At 41.6% G+C, this 23,031-nt stretch overlaps 1 long non-coding RNA gene across 1 annotated transcript in view; it reads right to left on the reverse strand.

Annotated features, from left to right (window-relative positions):
- Positions 1–16,079, reverse strand: part of LOC307220362 — a 54,646-nt gene extending 38,567 nt beyond the window's left edge. The window contains exon 1 of the long non-coding RNA XR_013840852.1: positions 15,957–16,079. This is a non-coding gene — a long non-coding RNA (uncharacterized lncRNA). The remainder of the gene's footprint in view (positions 1–15,956) is intronic.
- Positions 16,080–23,031: the final 6,952 nt, after the last annotated feature.

A 23,031-nucleotide genomic window follows, 5' to 3' on the forward strand; every position in this document is an offset into this window, starting at 1 on the left:
CTAAGTGTGTGAAGGTTTATAAAATGCAATATAAAATTAGGAAATGCATATTTAAAAATTTGAATAATGGATGATTGTCAGAGAGGTTGAAGGAAGTCTAAAAGAGAAAATATGTGATAAATTTAGATTGCATACTATAAATGTATGTTGGAAAATTTAATAAAAAAATTAATATATATAAAAAAAGACCTCAAACTAGTTTGTCAAGAAAATCCCCAAACGCGGTTCCATGGGTGACTCTGGATCCTCTCTCTGTGGTAGTGTAGCACCCTGCTTGTGGTTAACGCTTAGCTGGAATGAAATATTCAACGCAGCAATAGAGAAATTAAAATAATAATTTATTTGTCAGACAAATAAATGAGAGGCACAGTGGTATATGGTTACCAAGCTCTGGCCTGCCTTCCTGCCATTCTGGCCAGCACTTATATTTCCTTAACCCAGCCCCCTTGCTCCTCCTGTGGCTGCCTCTGTCCAATCAGCCTGGTTGAAATTCCTATTGGCTGTTTGCTAGAACCAATCACAAAAGATACACCCATTTCCTTTTGCCCTTTTATGGGAAACAAAAAGCTATATATTCTTCTATCTATAAATGACAAATAAGTAGTAATATATCTTACATGTGTCTCAACAAGGAACCTTAATTACCAGCTCACCTCTTGCCCTCCTTGCCCTATTGCCCTCCAAAACAAATGGTTAATCTTAAATTTTTATCTTAAACAGATGTCAAGGATCTTGAGTTCACATCATCATTGAAAGATCTCCTTCTTTTGGAGGTCTTTAAACAAAGGCCTGACAACCATATGTGTGCTCTAATGATGTTTCCTGCTTGGCAGGGGGGCTGGGCTGATGGCCCCTGTGATCTCTTTCAACTATATGAAATAAGAATCTAGCATAAGGATTTAACATTTCTTAGTTTCTAAATCCTTTGCATAATTACATTTAAGCCAACATATTTAATACATAACATAAATAACCTTTTAAAAGGAAAAGAAATCTTAAAAGGATCTCAGTTTAAGAAAGAAACAGCTTTAGAAAAAGACTTCCCAAAATACTCTCTTCCTTTCTGCCAGCCAGATGCTCTTGGCCTTTTAACCTTAGGAAAATATGGCTCAAGTTTAATGGGAGGCACATGGTTTTATTTTACTATTTACCAACTCTTAATTTAACCACTCTTACAGCTTAATTGTACTTTGCAACATGCAAGGTCAGTGTCCTCGCTCTCAGCCTGTAATTCCCTTTTTACGACTTTGAGAATTGTTTTCTGCTATAAATCAGGGGGCCCCCTTGTCCAGGAGAATAAACATTGCCAAGGTTCTTAGGCAGCTGGTCTTCTGCCTGGCATGAAACATTTGAAAATCTTTAAGCTCATCTTAATATACAGGCCTTAATCAAAAATATAAGCTTTGATAAAAATGCAGGCTTATGATTAGATGCCTCAGTAGCTTATCTTAAAGTTTTAAGTGTTTATAAACTTATCACATTTATAAATTTATTGTTCTACATAGTTTTAAATGTTTGTTTTCCTTCTGGGATTGTACCCCCAAGTGTGTTTTATAATCTGGTCTCCGACCGTAATAAATTATCTATCTATCAAAGGAAAGACTTCTGTGCACAAGATATGCTTAAATGTGTAGAGCTTGCCACCAAAAAAGAAGTAGTCATAGAGAGTTAGGTGAATCAATAGCTATTACTTCTGTTGGTTCAATGGAGTCTCCATGCATAGAGACAGTATACCTCTGAGTTTCAGGTGCTGAGATGGTAACTTTGATGTCCATCTCCTGCTTTGAGCTTTCTGGGGAAATATATGCCTGACTGTAATTTGAGAAAGAATGTGGATCAGATGGGCCTCAGCACTCAGGTCAGAAATGGCAAAACTTTTGTGGTGTTGCCTGTTTACATTCTATGTTCCCTGAGGAAAAGTCCTTTGCTAATTGTGCCTGTGCTTCCTGATGTTAACAGGTCAGCATTCCCTCTGCGGTCTTTCATAGCAGCTGTCTAAACTGCATTACTACATCTCTTAGCTGTGTTTTTACAGTGCTTTCTAGGGCCAGACAGTAAAAGCAGCTGCAGTAAACAGTCAGCTGTAGTTTTCTTTCTTAATCAGCTGCACCAGGATTACCATAAACCCACAGACCCCCGTTTAAAAAGTTCCAGTGAGGCATCCTTCTCGCCATGTTTCCAGCCATCAATGTGGCAGAGCTGAGGGAACCCTCCTGTGCCGAGAGCTACAAGCCTAACACGAGCAAGACAGGATGTTCCTCTCTTCTTTGTAGGGATCAGCTTGTTCTCTTCCAGCCAGCCAAGAAAAGAAAAGAAAGGGAGGTGATAGCATTCTTCTGCTGTTCTATAACAAAAATAGTTGAGGTTCTGTGTTGCTGCTGCTGCTGCTGGCACTGCTCTACCCTCTGGGGCCAGATTAGCAGCAGTACAGTAGCCTTTGCAGCAATGCACTTCATCACTGCAATTGTCCAAAGCGTAATTCACTCATTGCAGCAAACCCCACGTCAAATAATCCGAGAACATTATAAAATCACTTCAAATTAACTATAGCCTGCTTAGCATTAACACTCGCTGTAAATCTGTCTCCCGCTTACTATTGGGGTTTCTGTCAATGCCAGCTCCATCTGGTGACTGAACAAATATACTTGGAAGTTCTCAAAGTGTCCTCTTTTATGAATGTTAGAATGATGTTGGAAAGAAATTAAATGGTTTCCAGCTGAAAGGCTAAGAGATAGGGAAAATAAGGTTTTGAAATAAGTATCAGAATTAATGATGAGGATTTGCTGAATAAATAATTTGAATGGGGATATAAGAAAGGGAGGTGTGGGTGGAGGAAGACTGGAAGAAATTCAAGGACTATCTACAAAAAGATTGCAAATTGTATGAATGTTAAGAAAGATGTAAGATTAGCAAAAACATGGCTCCAACAAACTAGGCATAAAGAATATAAATTTAAATTTATTGGAAGATGAAAAGATAAATTTTGGATAAGTAATATTTTATGATCAAGCTTCAATAAGAGTATGTTAAATCCCAAAATTTGAGATATTAAATATTGGAAAATTATATTATATGAATTAAACTAAGTTAATAATTTGCTGGTAAAATTTATGAGTTTAGAAAGCAGGAACAAGGGGTGTGAGGAAGTCCAAAGATGAATATGAAATGTGGATATTGAAAAAGACTGTGTTATTATCTATGTATTTTATTGTTAAACTAAAATTTAATAAATATTATTAAAAAAAAGAAAGGGAGGTGTGAGGAGGTCGGGAAAACAAGGTGAAAGAAAATAAGTGAATGGAAATTGTACGTGTTTTTAAATTGTTTTTATTTTTTGTATTGTTACATTTTTGTATTTTTCTATCTTTGTTGTTTCTTCTTTTTGTACTATTTTTGAAACTTTAATAAATATCTGTATATTAAAAAAAAACAAAGTGTCCTCTTTTAAATTCGCAGTTTAAAATGAATGAGAACATTACCTCCTGGGGTAGCAGGAGGAAAATGGGGAATGCAAGTCCAGGCTCTCTGGACTTGACGTAAGGGTCTCCCGGCACAATTTGTTTGGGGTCTGGTTTATTACTTTTAAGGTGCCAAGGTACTGGGGGAACCCTTGCCTAATAAATACTCTTTTCTCCCTATGCACCTTGTCTTCCAGGAGCACATGCCTTGCCCTATTGGCAAAGGTAGGCACGGGGGGGGGGGGGCGGCAAACAGACAAATTCCATAAAGACAGGTGGATCAATCCGTGCCATGTACATTTGTGGTCATGTATCTCCACCCAGACAAATGTATGATCTAGCCCTCTTCAGGTGTTCCCAGTTCACCCAAACACCCCTTCAGACCTTCCCTCACAACATGGAAAGGTCTGAAGTGCAGCTGGCACCTGTGCAGGGGTCTTTGGGTGGGACTTGCATCCACAGCCCTGCTCCTTCCCCACTTTTAGCCCATATCCTTCCAGGTGAACTCCTGAAGAGGGCTACACGAACTAGTCAGAGGCATATGATCCTACAACACATGTAAGGTAAAGGTAAAGGGACCCCTGACTGTTAGGTCCAGTCAGGGACGACTCTGGGGTTGCGGTGCTCATCTCGCTTTACTGGCCGAGGGAGCTGGCGTACAGCTTCTGGGTCATGTGGCCAGCATGACTAAGCCGCTTCTGGCGAACAAGAGCAGCGCATGGAAACGCCATTTACCTTCCCGCCGGAGAGGTACCTATTTATCTACTTGCACTTTGACATGCTTTCGAACTGCTAGGTTGGCAGGAGCAGGGACTGAGCAATGGGAGCTCACCCCGTCATGGGGATTTGAACCGCCGACCTTCTGATTGGCAAGTCCTAGGCTCTGTGGTTTAACCCACAGCGCCACCCGCGTCCCTACAACACATGTAAGGCTGGGTTTATTCAATTTATGAATCACTTCCCACAACCCAAAGTATAAAATAATAAAGTACAGTAATAAAAATGCAGAAAATAGTAAAAGCATCCAATTGCAGGTGCTGCCCAAGTGCCCAGAAAAATGAAAGTCACCTTTCCTAGTGGAAAACAATGGCAGAATTAGCACCTAGCAGGCTTCCTTGGGGAGAGCATCCCTTAGACAAGGTCCTGCCACAGAAAGTGCTCTCTCTGGGCCTCCCTCAGAGTTGGCATGAAGGGGAAGACCTCAGGAATGATCTCTGGGTTAGGGCAGGTTCAGATGGGCAAAGGTGGTCATTTAGGTATTCAGATCCCCAGTTGTATAAGGCTATCATGGTCAAAACCATCACTTTGAATTGGGCCCAGAAACTAATTGGCAGCCAAGGCAGATGTGCCAAGTGGGTGTTATATGGCCATGCCGTCTTGTTCCAGTCAACAGTCTAGGTGCCACATCCTGCACTAGTTGTAGTGTTCAAACTGTTTTCAGATGTAGCCTCACATTCTTCAGTAGTCTAACCTGAAGGCTACCAAAACATAGGCATCAAAGCAAAACTATCCCCTCCAGATGAGGTTGAAACTGGACTACCAACTAGAGTTAGGAGAAGGCACTTGGTGCCACTGAGGTCACTTGTGCCTCCAATAGCAATGTTGGCTCCAAGAGCACCCCAGGCAGTGCGGCACCTGCTCTTGGTTATGCTGGAGGATGTGGTGGGGAGAATGAGAAGGTGTGCAATTGCTGTCTTCCAGAGCACTTGTTATACTGGAAGACAGCCAACCCCACTTGAAACCCTAGTTCCTTTGGCACAGTGTGCATGCAGACTCCCTGTTTGCTTGGTCAATAATCACAGTCTCCTGTGCACTGAGAAACGCAATGACAAGGTGCCATAGGAGAAAAGAACCCAGCAGTGGCTGCTGGCGTGGTTCTCCTGGCTTCTCAACATTGCACAAGGAAGTGGGGAGCTTGGCACAGTGTGGCGGTATGGGGTTGGCTCTGTTGCGCTGCCTGCACTGTGCTGACCTCCCCAGTGCCTTGTCCCATCACACTCTCAGTAAGTATACAATCAAGTACGTGGCACCGATGCCCAGTGTTGCATAGCCAGGAGAGCAAAACACACACCCCCGTAGCCTCTGTGGCTCCTTCAGGCCTCAGCTAACACTTTATGTGACTCACTGAGGAGGGCAACAACTATATTTTATCTACAGAGAGATAATTTAAAAGTGCAAAAGTGATGTTCCAACTGAGAGTTTGGAACTATTACAACAGGAACAAGCAATAATTTTATTTTATTTATTACATTTGATACTCCGCTCCTCCTCCTCAGTCTCAATACGGCAGTAAACCTCTGGCATAGCCACTCCACCCACAGATCAAACTCTCCTGCCCAATATCCTTCCACACAGAAAACTAGCATTCAATTGGAGAAAACATTCAACCCTAATCTTCTTGACAAACCAGTTTTCTGTATTTCAATATGCATTTTAAAAAAGAAAGGGAGAAGTATTGAGCTGCATGATCTGAAGAGATGAAGGTTTACCACCTCCTGAAAACTAGGCCATGGTTACCCAGTACCTCATTGCACCCAAGTGTAAGCAATTCTGCAGGTTGCATTTTCCACATGACACTTGTTTTGCTTTGTTATTAGGATCTGTAAATTACTATAGCAGATCCGTCTGATGCAGAAAGCCTGCAGCTCTGGAACCTTTTTCCAGCAGGGCCCTTTCAGATCACAATGCTTCTGACCTTTAGGAACGAGCTCATAACCCACCTGTTCTCTCTGGCTTTTTCTTAAAAGGCTGCTGCTGGCAGCAATTTGTTGTGCTTTTGCTGTTGTTGGCTCTCTTTATCTTTTAATTCTGGGCTGGAGGTTTGCTTGGTTTTGTTACTTGCTGAGTAGGATCCTTAAGGATGGAGAGGTTTGATCTTCTTGCAGTCCATGGGACACTCAAGGGTCTCCTCCAGCACCTTAATTCAAAAGCATCAATTCCTTGGTGATCATCTTTCTTTATGGTCCAGCTCTCACTTCCACACATCACTACTGGGAAAACCATAGCTTTAACTATATGGGCTATTCTTGGCAAGGTAATGTCTCTGCTTTTTAAGATGCTGTCTAGGTTTGTCATTGCTTTTCTCCCAAGAAGCAGGTGTCTTTTAATTTCATGACTGCTGTCACCATCTGCAGTGATCATGGAGCCCAAGAAAGTAAAATCTCTCACTGCCTCCATTTCCTCACCCTGAGTGCTCACTGGAAGGACAGACCCTGAAGTTAAGGCTCCAATACTTTGGCCACCTCATGAGAAGAGAAGACTCCCTGGAAAAGACCCTGATGTTGGGAAAGATGGAGGGCGCAAGGAGAAGGGGACGACAGAGGACAAGATGGTTGGACAGTGTTCTCGAAGCTACCAGCATGAGTTTGACCAAACTGCGGGAGGCAGTGGAAGATAGAAGTGCCGGCGTGCTCTGGTCCAGGGTGGTCACAAAGAGTCGGACACGACTAAACAACAACAACAACAAATTAGGATCCTGCTCTTTTTTAGCTAATATCAGTCACAGGGAGTTTGCTGTGAAGACTAGGAAAGTGATGATCTGAGGGGGGTGTTAATCTTTTCCTACCATGCTTTCCCCTGATTTAAATCCCACCACCTCTTGTAGGGATTTTAGCTTCCCTGGGGGGCAGCGAGGAATAGCAGCAGTATGTGGCAAGCTGCTGAGTGTTTTGTCACAAAATGTGTGAACCCTCACATGTGAAGCTGGTGAGAGTGGAATGGCCAAGTTATAAGATACTTTTGCTACAGCTGGGAGCCTTTATTGCCTGGTGCAAAGTATCATAGCAACCCCAATAGGAAAATGAGGTCTTTCACTTCCATCAAATTCATTTTTGGTTTGAAGCCATTGTATTTTCTTAGCAGTTGCTAAACCTTTTTTTATAAAGAAACCCAAACCTCCACCCTTAAGGATCTAGACTGGCTTTCTCTGACTAACTTCCCCATTTTCCTGTCATTGCACCTTTTTCTCCTCCGCCTGTTCCCTGGCTTGCAGTAGGCTTCTGTGGAAAGGCAGACTATGATGTTTGTTTTGCAGTGGTGGCCATGACAGTTGGCCTCCTTGGAAAACCATATTTCAGTTGGCAGTGTCAAGGCTGAGTGAACCATATGCCAGTCACATGGAGGTCTGGCTTGCTTCAGCCTGAATGCTTCCACTGTATTCATCATCAATTCCATTCAATCTGACTGGTTTAATCTCATTTAGAACGTTGGGCCTGGAATAAACTCATCCCAAATTGGCAGCACACACTTGAGTTTCTAGTTTGTATGTTGCTGACCACATTGCCCTGTGACCAAAAGAGAAATGTATTCAAGCAGTGTGAGGCAGATGTACAAGAAGCACAACCAAATTATATTATCTGAAATTCAAGTGCCTTAATTGACTTCTTGTGTGCTTTTCCCTCTTCAATTAACTGTTTATGCATCAGGGCATAAAAATATAATAGCTATTTGGACTTGCGCACACACCCATCTGCAAGAATGTAGCTTGTGCAAGTATAGCAGCCAGTGGTTTAATGGTTTAGTAAAATAAAAAACTAATGCTGCAATCTAGGTAAAGGTAAAGGGACCCCTGACCATTAGGTCCAGTCGTGACTGACTCTGGGGTTGTGGCGCTCATTTTGCTTTATTTGCTGAGGGAGCTGGCATACAGCTTCTGGGTCATGTGGCCAGCATGACTAAGTCACTTCTGGCGAACCAGAGTAGCTCACGGAAACGCTGTTTACCTTCCCGCCGGAGCGGTACCTATTTATCTACTTGCACTTTGATGTGCTTTCAGACTGTTAGGTTGGCAGGAGCAGGGACCGAGCAACGGGATCTCCCCCTGTCGCGGTGATTCAAACCGCCGACCTTCTGATCAGCAAGTCCTAGGCTGTGTGGTTTAACCCACAGCGCCACCCGCGTCCCTATGCTGCAATCTAGTACATACTTAATTGGCAGTAAGGGTCGAACTGCATATAATGTTAATCACGTGGTTTGTCCTTAAGTGCACATTTATTAAGTGTGAATCCAAGAACCACATGAAAGAACGAAACTCCTTGCCTCCAGTTCATCAGGTGATCTCAGAAACCAATAGAAGTGGTTCATAGAACTGTAATGGATCTTACAAGGTCATATTGTTCAATCCCTGCAATGCAGGAATCTCAGCAAATGGCCATCCAACCTTGGCTTAAAAACCTCCAAGGAAGGAGAGTCTACCACCTTCCAATGTCAAATGGCTCTTTGTGTCAGAAAGTTCTTCCTGATGTTTAGTCGGAATTTCCTTTCTTGTAACATGAAGCCATTGGTTCATGTTCTACCCTCCAGAGCAGGAGAAAACAAGCTTGCTCCATCCTCCATGAGACATCCCTTGAGATATTGGAAGAAAGAAATCATATCTCCTCTCAGTCTCCTCTTTTCTAGGCTAAACATATTCAAGTCCCTCAAACGTTCTTCATAAGACTTGATTTCCAGACCCTTGATCATCTTGGTTGCCCTTCTGTCTCAACGACATCTGCACTGACGTGGTCATGTCCACAAAAGGAAAGAGGCAGGATCCCCAAAGACATGCTCTACGAGGAGCTGCCTTCAGGCACCAGGTCCACTGGTAGACCAACTCTGTGTTATAAAGATGTCTGCAAGTGTGACATGAAGGCTGGCAACATTAGCCCCGCCATGTGGGAATCCCTTGCAGACAACCACAGCACCTGGAGACAGGTTGTGTATCCGCAACAGTGACCAAAGGAGGAATGACGGCTGGGAGGGGCACAGAGAACATCATGCAGCAATGAAACTGGATGCCTTCCTCTGCCCCAGCTGCAACAAAACATGTCTCTTGCATATCGCTCTCTGCAACCACAGCAGGCACTCTCCATGGTTTGACTCCACCCTCTATGGTGCACTCTTCCATTGTCTTTTGAGACAATGCAGGACCTTTTCATGTCGTGGGAGACTTAGAGGACATGCCAGCCAGGAAACTGCACAAGAGCCTTATAGTCTCTTTTAAACAAAGATAGAGCAGCAACCAAAATTTCCTGGTACCACCCAGACTCATTCAAGCCTAGTGCCCACTTAGTGGCGAAACTATTTAATGATGATATCCACAGAATTGCCTACTACTTCCCTCTAGTTAATAAATAAATGCTGTGGTTGTTGAAAGCAAGTACATGATTTCTTTGGTACTGGCAGTCCTCCTCCTTCTGACCAGTGTCCTTATTGTATATTTTGGCAGAAAGGAAAACCACGCTTGGCCAGCATGGCTGAAATATGTATCAATGTGAGTCAGGATTAAATGCATCTGTTTGCAGATGAGATGCCCTATTTTCTTAGATTAGCATCTTGCTGCCTACTCTAAGAGCAAGCAGGAGTGCCCTCAGTGTAATGCTGGATTCAGCTTAAAACCTGATTTCATTTTACTATTTTATCATTTTTAACCAAATATCTCAATCATAGTGGTTTGTTCATATATTACAAATTCTATATTTTATAAACAGGGAGGGAGAGTGAAACATGGTCATTTGTGTGATGCACACAGTGCATTTTCTTTTAAAGAAAGAAACTCTTACATCCCACAGCTTTGGGAATGGAGGAACCACGTGGACTAGAGCAACCCCACTAGGTGGGTCTGAGTCTGACCAGCAGGTGGTAACCCTGGGAAGACCACCTGGGAAGGCAGGCAGGAAATAAGCAGAAAGAAAGAAATGGCTGCAGGTTTCCGTTGAGTCCCTCTGATGCCACCGGGTGCGGTGGCACCAGAGGGAGGCCGATCTGGGAGAGGAAAAGTCCCAGGGCAGCTGGTTCTGGCTGTGCCAGCCAGCTCTCCCCCTGAAGCAGCCAAGTGAACTGAAAATTAGGATTTGTTGGTATTGCCTTTTATTAGCCCTTAGTAAAACGTTGGTATAAATAAGTAGAAAGCAGTGCCCTACTGTTAACCATATACCTACACCAATTCAATCCCATCCCAGATGCAGAGGCTGACTTTGAGTAACTCCAAGTACAAAAAACCCTAAGGAGTGGAGGGTGGGGACCAGTCCCACAATCATTGCCTGGGATGTTGATGGGCTGGAGTGGGACTTACAATGGGGTGGAAGAAATTGAATGGAATGCCTGGAGAAGCAGAGATGTGCGTAAAGAGCAGGCAGAACCATCTCATGGTCTGGATAGGTCACTTCCTGGTTCATAAAGGTAAAGGGACCCCTGACCATTAGGTCCAGTCGTGGCCGACTCTGGGGTTGCGGCGCTCGTCTCGCTTTATTGGCTGAGGGAGCCGGCGTACAGCTTCCAGGTCATGTGGCCAGCATGACTAAGCCGCTTTTGGAGAACCAGAGCAGCGCACAGAAACACCGTTTACCTTTACCTATTTATCTACTTGCACTTTGAGGTGCTTTCAAACTGCTAGGTTGGCAGGAGCGAGCAATGGGAGCTCACCCCGTCGCGGAGATTCGAACCACCGACCTTCTGTTTTTTTTTTATAGAATATTTATTAAGATTTTTTAAAATATTACAATAAAAATGAAAAAAGAAAATAACAAAAATACAAAATAAAAATAGTTAAAAACATACAGATTTTCCATTGCTAATTTTCCTTTAGCTTATTTCCCGGACCTCCTCATACCTCCCTTTTTTGTATTCTACTTCAAATTGTTGGTTCAGCAAATCCTTACCATTAAGTTTTAACCTGTTTATAACCCTTTTTTCATATATCTTAGAGCATTACAGCTGGAAACCACTTAATTTCTATCCAACATCATTCAAACATTCCTTAATTTTACAATATTTCTGTAGGTAGTCTTTAAATTTCTTCCAATCTTCTTCCACCGACTCTTCTCCCTGGTCACGGATTCTGCCAGTCATTTCTGCCAATCCCATATAGTCCATCACCTTCGTCTGCCATTCTTCCAAAGTGGGTAGATCTTGTGTCTTCCAATACTTTGCAATAAGTATTCTTGCTGCTGCGGTAGCGTACATAAAGAAAGTTCTGTCCTTCTTTGACACCAATTGGCCGGCCATGCCCAGAAGAAAGGCCTCTGGTTTCTTCAGAAAGGTATATATCATTTGCCCGATAATAAATGTTGGAAATGTAAGGAAACTGAAGGTACATTCTTTCACCTTTGGTGGACGTGCCCAAGGATCAAGGCTTTCTGGGAAATGATCTATAACGAAATGAAAAAGGTATTTAAATATACCGAACCACCGACCTTCTGATCGGCAAGTCCTAGGCTCTGTGGTTTAACCTACAGTGCCATCTGCATCCCTTCCTGGTTCAGACTGAGAAGCTCCTGGGTTGGAAATAAGAGCTGCCCAGAGACATCAATGGAGAAATTAACTTCATATCACAGAGTTCCCCAACCACAAGGTTTGTAAGTGTGTACTAAGGAAGCAAAGGTGGGGAGTGTAGGGGGTGCCCCCAGCAATGTTGGGGCAAATTCCCATGCCCCAACCCCCTACCCACTTTAGCACGGCCCTGTTTCTTGCTTCTGGGTCATTCTGCACAGGAGTGAAAAACACTCAAATAGGACCATGGATAATACTTCTGATTGTCTGGATTGGACACTTGGTTCACACCAAGCAGATGTTTTTGAATGCCACAAGGTAGAGTTGTCCATGGAGCAACTAAACAATTTGAGGCAGTTAGGATGGGGTACAGATGTGTCCATCAAACCCATTCCTGCCTTCCACTTGCAAAACACACACTTCAAAATAGGGCCAATAAGGAATGATGTAGGGATGGGGAATGAATTCAATCCAGTTCTTATTTAAAGGCAAATCTCTATCCAATTCTCACTTTCTGAAACAATAGGAGAACTGAAACATAAGCCATATCTTGAAATTCACGCTTAGCGGAATTTTGTAATGCTGTTCAACAACTAACCAGTGTTTACAAAAATGCATATATTAGGGGAAAGTGTGCATAATAATGAATGTATTGGTGAAAATAACATAGTAAAATGCACTATATGGGGTGAATTGTTTGCAAAATGTGTACAAACACATTTAGTTGTTTATACTGTAGTTTATTAGGAGAAATTTATTAGGAGAAATAAATCTTCACAGGAATTTTAACAAATAAATAAACCACTTTTTCTGCAGAAATGTGGAGAACTGAATTTAAGCTTGGAAAAATGAGTAACCATGAGAACTGACACTGACCTTTCCATGCCTAGACTGATGGGCTGCGGTCAGATGTTCTCCTGGCTTCTCATTGTTTTCTTACCTATTAATTTTCACACATCTTTCACGCAATGTAAAAGCTACTTAATAGAAATTAAGCGGAATCTAGTGGAAGTTTAGCACTTATTGCCGGGGTGGGGTGGGGGGATTAACTTTGAAAACCACAGGAGTTTTGCATTGTAATTCCCCCCATGTTTATTGTGATCATGCCAACATTGCACACATGACAAAATTTGGGGCATTATCCCAACACACAGCTCTTTCCCACTGTTTAAAATTTAGTGTGGCATGGAGGTATATCGATGAAAAAGCCACAGGTGTGTAGCACAACAAGTAATGCAGTATAAAAGGAAATGTTAGAAATGCAATATAAAGCATTGAGGAGAGCACTGTCAGCAGATGGAAACTTTGGCAGGATTTTGATTTCACTTGCAGTGTAACAAATACCACGGACAATATTTGATTGACATATGGAAAAATATCCAGTTGTAAATGTTTAAAATGGGAACCCATGGAGCGGGTGGGGGGGAAGTCTCAAGATTTGGAGGAATCTCTGAATATTAGATTCTTATAATTTTGTATTTGTAAAACCAAATAAAAATGATTTGGGGGGAATTAAGAGCAGATATAATCTAAAAGAAAGAAAGAAAGAAAGAAAGAAAGAAAGAAAGAAAGAAAGAAAGAAAGAAAGGAAGGAAGGAAGGAAGGAAGGAAGGAAGGAAGGAAGGAAGGAAGGCAGGAAAAAGCACTAGCATTATAACCAGCAAAAGTAATGCATGCAATAAATACAGACCCTCCAAGTGTTCCTATTTTCAGGGACATCCCTAATTTAGAGAAGCTGTCCCACTTTTCCTTAGGATGTCCCTATTTTCATTGGAGAAATGCTGGAGGGTATGCAACTATGGCCTGACTGTTGCAGGGCCGGAGAGAAGGCCTTGAGGTGACTGTAATGGAGTAGCAGGAACTTTGCACTCCAAACGGCAACACTTTGTTGCAGGGCCTCACTTGTTAATGCTATTACAGCTATTATTATTTCAATTAACATTAATAGTAGAGAGAGCCAGCATGGTGTAGCGGTTACGAATGGTGGACTCATAATCTGGTGAACTGGGTACCACATAGAGATTTCTCAGGAGACAGATGAGGTGATCAGGCACTCCCATTTCTTTAAGAACTTGCCATAGTTTGCTGTGGTCGACACAGTCAAAGCCGGCTTTTGCGTAGTCAATGAAGCAGAAGTAGATGTTTTTCTGGAACTCTCTAGCTTTCTCCATAATCCAGCGCATGCTTGCAATTTGGTCTCTGGTTCCTCTGCCCCTTTGAAATCCAGCTTGCACTTCTGGGAGTTCTCAGTCCGCATACTGCTTAAGCCTGCCTTGTAGAATTCTAAGCATAACCTTGCTAGCGTGTGAAATGAGCGCAATTGTGCAGTAGTTGGAGCATTCTTTGGTACTGCCCTTCTTTGGGACTGGAATGTAGACTGATCTTCTACAAACCTCTGGATTAAGTTGTTTTTTGTTTGTTTTTTTAAAAGAACATTTTCTGTAACCCTATACATTATAACCCTATATTCTAATTACACTTATTTCATCGGATTCCACCAAGCACTTCACAAAAGCAGTGATTATCGAGTTGGATAAGTAAGCTGGTCTCCATCATTGGTGACTGAAATGTGAAGAGTGTGAGAGGCATTCCATGCATGAAGAGTTGGCTAGCATGGGCTAATCAGCCTTTCAGGCAAGATCATGACCGTTTTGCAGAACCATTCTGCTCTCCATGAATACGAATTCTACAAATGATCTCTCCCTTCTTAAACACTTTGATAAAGTAGAAGAGATAAAGTACTATGCACATTGACTGTAACGCACGCAGAGCTGCAGTTCACAAACATATTTATCTTGTGGAGTTGGTTTGAAGCTATTCTGCTCACATTGGCACAAATGTGTGCCATGGGATCATCTTCTCCCATCTAAGTGGCTTGAGGAATAGATTGCTCCTTATGAGGTTATCAAGGATGAAACATCTCATGCTGATGAACAAATCCAAGGGTGCTCTAAGACAAAATATTAAACAGTTCCCTGGAGTCAAATTCCCAGACAACAACCCCATATATTTTGAAAGACCTCTTGTCAGCTCTTCTGTCTAGTCATTTTTACTAGGACATGGTCCTGGTCATCTGGCAACGTCTAATGGAGCATGTTCCAGGCAGGGTTCCATGGAGCCTTTCCAAAACAATGGGCTGCCTCTCTGACACAGCTTGTGTGCGCAAAGGTCCCTCTTAGCTCATGTCTAGGGCAGGGGTTCTCAGATACTATCACATGAACCTTGCTAAGCTAAGAAAGGAAGTCTGAGTCTCTTCAATTCAATCTAACTTAAAATACAGGCAGATCATCAGGCAGTATGCTGGCTCCAGGAAATTGGAGGCTTCCAGGCTGCCTTAACCTGGAAGAGGCAGGCTATACAAAATAATAAGAATTGCTCGCATGTGATCTGGGTCATTGGCTGTTCTGTGTACAGGGAGAAGAGTCATGTTTTTAGAGCAGTGGGCTCTTAGGATATGTCTGACCTTGCTATATCTTGCTGTGCTCCAGAGCCAGACTTTGCTGGCCTCTTTCTTCTGGAACAGAGGGCAAGTACATGAAAAATATGATTTCATGGCGAAGGAAACCCCTGAACTGGTTGCAAGAAAGACAGCAGACAAGTGGGGGCTTTCAGAGGTCAGACTGAGGTTGGTGGGACAGAGCCCCACTTGTCCTAATGAACCAGCCTCCATTGTAATTATTCCACACTAGTTAGAACTCAGCTGCCCTAAGGGCAAAACTAGAACCAGACCAGCCTTTCTCAACCATCCCTGGCTAGCAGCACCAGTGGTCAGGGATGATGGGAGTTGTAGTCCAACAGCACCTGGGGAACCAAAGTTGATAAAGGCTGATCTAGACAAATTGGGACAGGTTCAAAGGAGGGCGATGAAGATGCTCAGTAGTATAGAAAGCGTTAGGAGGAAAATTAGGAGGAACTTGACAAAAGGAGGGACACAATAGCACTCTTGAAATAATATCAGGGCTGTCACACAGAAGAGTATGCTCTCTGCTGCCCTAGGGGCAAAACTAGAACTAATGGGCTTAAGGTACAGAAAGGCAGAATTTGGCATTATGTGAACCTTCTTGGTGATGATAATGATAATGATAATGATAATGATAATGATAATGATAATGATAATGATAATGATAATGATAATGATAATGATAATGATAATAATAATACATTGGGCAGTTGTGATGGGATATTTTTATTTTCTGTTACAGTGGTACCTCTGGTTACATACTTAATTCGTTCCGGAGGTCTGTACTTAACCTGAAACTGTTCTTAACCTGAGGTACCACTTTAGCTAATGGGGCCTCCCGCTGCTGACACGCCGCTGCCGCGTAATTTCTGTTCTCATCCTGAAGCAAAGTTCTTAACCCGAGGTACTATTTCTGGGTTAGTGGAAGCGTATGTAACCTGAAGCATATGTAACCTGAGGTACCACTGTATTGTAAAAATTAATTAAAAATAGTTTTAAAAAAGAGAGATACTGAGGCAATGTTAGTGGGGGGTGGGGTTCCCTAGACCAGATGGCTGGGAGGTCGCCTGGTCTTGGTGGGGTTACACTTCCTTTGAAGGAGCAGGTTCATAGCCTGGATCCTTTGCTGTCGCTTGAGGCTCAGGCGGCCTCAGTGGCCCAGAGTGCCTTCCATCAGCTTCAGCAGGTGGCCCAGCTACACCCCTATCTGGAAAAGGATAGCCTGACTACTGCTGCCTATGCTCTGATAACCTCAAGGTTAGATTACTGCAATGTGTTATACGTAGGGCTGCCTCTGAGGACAGTTCAGAAACTTCAGCTGGTGTAGAATTCAGCGGCCAGGTTGCTCACAAGACAGTTTGAGCATATTATACCAATCCTGGTCCAACTGTACTGGTTACTGATTAGTTTCTGGGCCCAATTCAAAGTGCTGGTTTTGACCTATAAAGCCTTAAATGGCTCAGGACCACAATACCTCAAGGACCACCTCTTCCCATATGAACCTACTCAGACACTCAGATCATCTTCTGAGGCCCTCCTTCATGTGCTATCTCTTCCTCAAGAGGTCTGGAGGGTGGCAACATGAGAACAGGGCCTTCTCTGCATTGGCTCCCCTTCTGTGCAATGCTCTCCCCAAGGAAATTTGCCAGGTGCCTTCACTATACACCTTTAGGCGCCAGGCAAAAACGTTCCTCTTTAACCAGGCCTTTGGTTGATCTTATTGCCATCCAACACCTTTTTAGAATGTGGCTCTTTTTTTGGGGGGGGGGGACGGGCCCGACGTCTCAGTTACCACTTGCGCCAACTTGCCCACTCTCTCTTACATATATCGCCCCCACCTCACTTAAAACAAATGCTAACTATCCCAGAGTATCCTGTGGGGGACTTTGGTGTGGGGGATAACCAATAAGCTGGAGTCTCTTTTTTTTTTTTTTAAATTTTTTATTAAATTTTGACATAAATATATTTCACAAACATACAAAAGACAAAATGAAAAAGAAAAAAGAGAAAAAGAGAAAAAAACAAACAAACAAAACATGAAATACATACAACTTTGATGACATTGATCGACTTCCCTTTATCTCGATTTCGGAAATTATTATCTTGTTTATCTATCTGCTGTGTCTATTCCTTAATAAAACTTTTTACGTAGTAAGCGTTATCTCATGCCTACTGTGATATCTATAAGTACATATGTGTTTCTGATCAACATTTTAATTTTCCCCTTGTCTCTATTTCCATATATATCCTAAATTTATCCCATTCATTGTTAAATTTTGCACTTCTTTGATTTCTTATTTTCTGTGTCAATTTAGCCAGCTCCAAATAATCGGATAATTTAAGTTGCCACTCCTTTAGTGTTGGGATTTTTGGTGTTTTCCAGTACTGTGCTATGAGGGTTCTGGCGGCCACCGTTGCATATTGAAAAAAGGTTCTATCTTCTTCTTTGATATCCTTACCAATTATCCCCAGCAGGAAGGCTTCGGGTTTTTTAACAAACGTGTATTTAAGAATTTTTTTTAATTCATTATAGATGGATTCCCAAAATTTTTTGAGAATCTCGCACGTCCACCACATATGAATGAATTCGCCCTCCTTGCTCTTACATTTCCAACACAGTTTATCGCCCGTTCTATACATTTTATGTAGTTTTACCGGCGTTATGTACCATCTGTACATCATCTTATACATGTTTTCCTTTAGTGTCGTGCATGCTGAAAAATTCATATCTTTACACCACAATGCCTTCCATTTGTCAAACTCTATGTTGTACCCTAGGTCTACCGCCCACTTCACCATTACATCCTTTACTTCCTCGTCCTTGGTGTCCCACTCAAGTAACTGGTTGTACATTTTTGATAATAATTTTGTTTTACTTTCTATTATTTCAATCTGAAATCTAGATTTCTTGTCATTTATTCCGATCTTATTATCTTCTCTCCACATTGAATTAATTTGATGGTATTGAATCCAGCCAGTCAGCTTGCTTTTTATTTCTTCATAAGGTCTAATCCTCCATCCGGATTCTGTTTTGGTTAGTAAATCTTCATATGTCCATCTTTCCCCCTCTATATTTAATTTTTTAATTGTTAAAATGTCTATTGGTGATAACCACCAGGGCGTTTTCTGCTCCAGCAGTTTTTTATTCCTTTCCCACACTTCCAGCAGTGGCCCTCTGAAAATGTGGTTAGAAAAACCTTTATGAACCCTTCCCTTGTCTCGCCATAAATAGGCATGCCAACCGAATCTTAGATTAAACCCCTCTAGATCTAACAAATTTTTGTTTTTGATGACAATCCAGTCTTTTACCCAACAAAGACATGCAGCTTCGTAATATAACCTCAAGTTTGGAACCGCAAGGCCACCCCTATCTCTTTGGTCTGTGAGCAATTTAAATCTGATTCTTGGTCTCTTTCCCTGCCAAATGAATTTAGAAAGTAATCTCTGCCATTCTTTGAATATTGAGGTTCCTCTAATTATCGGTATATTCTGAAATAGGAAGAGTAATTTAGGTAGTAAGGTCATTTTAATCGCCGCCATTCTCCCCAACCACGAGAGATGTATTCTATTCCATGTATCCAAGTCCTTCATTATTTCTTTCCATGTTTTCTTATAATTATTTTCAATCAGATTTATATTTTTCATAGTTAACCAGATTCCAAGGTATTTTACTTTTTTAGTTATTTTAATTCCAGTTTGACTTTCAAGATCATTTTTGGTTTCTTCTTCCATATTTTTGGTCATTATTTTAGTCTTTGCTCTGTTCAATTTAAATCCGGATAATTTTCCAAATTCCTCTAGTAGCTTTAACACTTTGCCGACGCTCTCTTTTGGTTCTTCCAATGACAGCATAAGATCGTCTGCATATGTTTTCAGTTTATATTCTTTCGCTCCTATTTTTATGCCACGGATCTCTGGGGTTTTTCTTATCTTGTTTGTGATTATCTCTAAAACCATGATAAACAACAGCGGTGACAGAGGGCACCCCTGTCGAGTGCCTTTTGCTATTTCAAACTGTTCTGTCAGGGTATTGTTAATAATTAATCTAGCTCTTTGTTGTGTGTAGATTGCTCTAACTCCTTGCAGGAATATGCCATCTATCCCTGATCTTTCCAGGCACTTTATCAGAAAACCCCAGGAGACATTGTCGAAAGCCTTCTCGGCATCGACGAACATTAAAGCAGCGGGAATTTCATTATGACATTCTAAATATTCAATGATGTCTATTGTATGTCTAATGTTATCTTTTATTTGTCTGTTGGGAAGGAAACCGGCCTGGTCAATATGGATGAGATTAGTTAAACACTTTTTAAGTCTGTGTGCCATTATATCTGCGAAGATCTTGTAGTCGTTATTTAGTAATGAAATCGGTCTATAATTCTTGATGTTAAGTTTGTCTGAATCTGGTTTCGGAATCAACGTGATATAGGCTTCTTTCCAGGATGCTGGCATTTTTCCTCCTCTTAGTATCTCGTTGATTACGTCACATAGTACTGGTGTTAAGTGTTCCTCTAGGACCTTGTAATACTTGGCAGATAACCCGTCTGGGCCTGGGGCTTTCCCCAGTTTCATCCTCTTGATTGCCTCTCGGATCTCCTCTATTTTTATGGGTTTATTTAAGGTGGTTCTTTCCTCTTCTGATATATTTTTGGGACTATTTTCTTCTAGATATTTTGCGATGCCCGTTAAATCTTCTTCTTCTCTTTTGTATAAGTTCTCATAGAATTTAAGGAAGTTCTTTTTTATATCATTGGGGTCTTCCAAGACTTGTTCTTCAACTTTTATTTTATTGATGGTACTAAATTTTCTTCTTTTTCTCAGTTGCCACGCCAGAAACTTTCCAATTTTATTTGCTGATTCGAAGGACCTTTGTTTCATTAACTTTATTCCCCATTCCACCTCTTGGCTTATTAATATCGAGTATTCTGTTTGGAGCGTTTTATATTGTTGCTTATAGCCATCGTCATTTGGGTTTTTTATCATATTTTTTTCGCATTCTTTCAATTGATGGATTAATTCTTCTTTTTTTTTCTCTTTAGCCTTTTTTCTTTGGGAATTTTGTTGTATCAGGAGGCCTCTTAACACAGCCTTGCTAGCATCCCATACTGTGTCTATACCTGTCCCTTTGTTGATGTTTAAGTCAAAGTAGTCTTTAATGGTAATTTTAGCTTTTTCGATCACTTCTTCTTTTTCAAGTAGGTAGTCATTCATTCTCCATCTGTACAGCCCTTGAATCTTCCACTTTAATTGTAATGTTATTGGGCTATGATCCGATAAGGTTCTGGGTAGAATTTCGCACTTCTCCGTTCTTATTATTAGTTCTCTTGAGATCCATATCTGATCCAGCCTGCTCCAGCTCTGATGTGGTTCAGAGAAGTGGGTAAATTGTTTCGTTGTAGGGTTTTTGTATCTCCATATATCTATTAGGTCCAGATTTTCTTCCAGATCATTAAACGATTTCGGTAGTTTCCCTTGATTTATGTTCTTTTTTCTTGTACTTCTATCTAGTTCTGGCGTCGGAACCGCATTTAAATCTCCAAGTAAGACCAGTTTATTGTTGTCTAGCTCTAATAAAGATTGTTCCAGTTTTTTAAAGAACTCCATTCTATTTGAGTTTGGGGCATAGACTGTTACCACGTTTATTTTCTCTCCCTGGAAGTTAATTTGAATTCCTAAAACTCTTCCATCCTCATCCTTGCAAATTTGTTTGGGTTCTAGTTTCTCCTTCGCATAGATTACTACCCCTCTTTTTTTCTTTGAGTTTGAATTAATGAATTCTATTCCCAACTTCTTATTTATTAGAATATGCTTATGTTTTTTGGCAACATGAGTTTCTTGGCAACAAATGACATCAATATTTTTTTTCTTTATAATCTTTTCAAATTTGTTTCTCTTGGGCTTATCGTTAAAACCATTCACATTCCACGAAAGAAACTTAAGAGACATTTTGGGTTATTATTGCGTGCGCTTTATCCTTATTTCTGTTTTAGAATCTGGTGTTATTCTTTCTGTTGGATTCTCTGTCTTCTCCTTCCTCTTCTTCCTCCGATTTTGTGTCTTCCGTCTCCTCCTCCGTTCCCCCCCCGCCCCCAACTCCACTCCCCCCCGTCTCCCTCCCCCCCGCATCCAGGTCACCTCCTCGCTGTCTTGCTTCCTCTCTACCCAGATCTTTTTCGTACCTTCTCAGGAACTTTTCTGCTTCATGTGTATCTGTCAACTTGAATTTTTTGTTCTTGTAATAGAAGGAAACCCCTTCTGGGAATTCCCATTTATACTGAATTGTGCTTCTCTTCAGCACACTTGTCAACTGTGTATATCCTTCCCTTTTGCGTAGAATCCTGACTGGAATGTCTTTATAAATGAATAAGCTGGAGTCTCAAGCAGATGTTTTAAAAATAACAATAAAGATTTATTTTAAAACAAGGTATTATAATACAAGTGGAGAAACTTAGGTTACTTCAGAATTAATAAGCTAGTTTGCTGAATTCATTTCACAGGGGTTTCGTTCCTTTCTGAGGCGGCACTTCAGGTACCTTCAGGTACCCACCCCTTAAACAAATCCAACTCCTGAGGTAACAGGAGGTAAGCCTCCTGTGACTCTTAAGGGCTCACAACAACCCCCCTTCCTTAACTGGCTTTTGGGAGTCTCTTAATCCTCAGAGGAGTCTCTCCCCTCCAGACTAGTTAGATGCCTAAGTAAAGGTAAAGATAAAGGGACCCCTGACCATTAGGTCCAGTCGGGGATGACTCAGGGGTTGCGGCACTCATATTGGCTGAGGGAGCCGGCGTACAGCTTCCGGATCATGTGGCCAGCATGACTAAGCCGCTTCTGGCGAATCAGAGCAGCACACAGAAACACCGTTTACCTTCCCGCTGGAGTGGTACCTATTTATCTACTTGCACTCTGACGTGCTTTCGAACTACTAGGTTGGCAGGAGCTGGGACCGAACAACAGGATTCGAACTGTCGCAGGGATTCAAACCGCCAACCTTCTGATTGGCAAGTCCTAGGCTCTGTGGTTTAACCCACAGCGCCACCCGCGTCCCTGAGACCTAAGTAGACTGATCCTTTTTCAGCTATTTCTCCTGTCTCACCCTCAGTTTCCCAGCAAGATCCGGCCTTATAACACCTGCAGGACACTACACTGGATGTTTTATCCTGAACCAACTTTCTCTTTTTTTTTTTTAATAATTTTTTTTATTAGGTTTTCACATTTTATACACACACACACAACAAAAACAAAAACAAAACATATATAATTTCATACTCTTACTTTCTTTACCCTCTTTCCTTGACTTCCCCCCACCCCCTCTTCATACATCCCAATTCCAATAATTAATTCAGCAAGTTCTTATCTCTCATCTTTAACATATTATTATTATTTTTAAAACTTAACTCTTTTTACTTGTCCACATTTAACTTATCCAATTCTCTTATAAACATTAATTTTTTTTCTAAGGTCGACCTAATTTCCCTCCCACGAATTTCTCCCTTTATATTTTAATTAATTATATGTCATAATGGCCAAATACAAAAATCATAAAATTTTAAAATTCTGTTCTCCCCTCCCTCCCTACCCCGGTTTCCATCCCTTATGTCTACAGAAACAGTTCCTAGCCCAGATTCCTCACATCCGAGGCCTTCAAGTCTCTGTCAGTCTCTCTCCGCCGATTTTGTTGGTAATCCTTTTTGTTGGTCCTCAGGTCTCGAAGGAATTCAGTCGCAGTCACACCAAGTTTTCTTCCATCCAAAATACTTGAAAGCAGTTGCTGCAAAAGGTCAGCTGATCTCCCATACTCAAAGAGGAAGTCCCAATCATATTTCTTTATTCTTTTAAATTCCAGAATTCCAGGTACTCCAGGGACT

The sequence above is a fragment of the Podarcis cretensis genome (genome assembly GCF_951804945.1).
Source record: "Podarcis cretensis genome assembly, chromosome: 1".
Taxonomy (NCBI): Eukaryota; Metazoa; Chordata; class Lepidosauria; order Squamata; family Lacertidae; genus Podarcis; species Podarcis cretensis.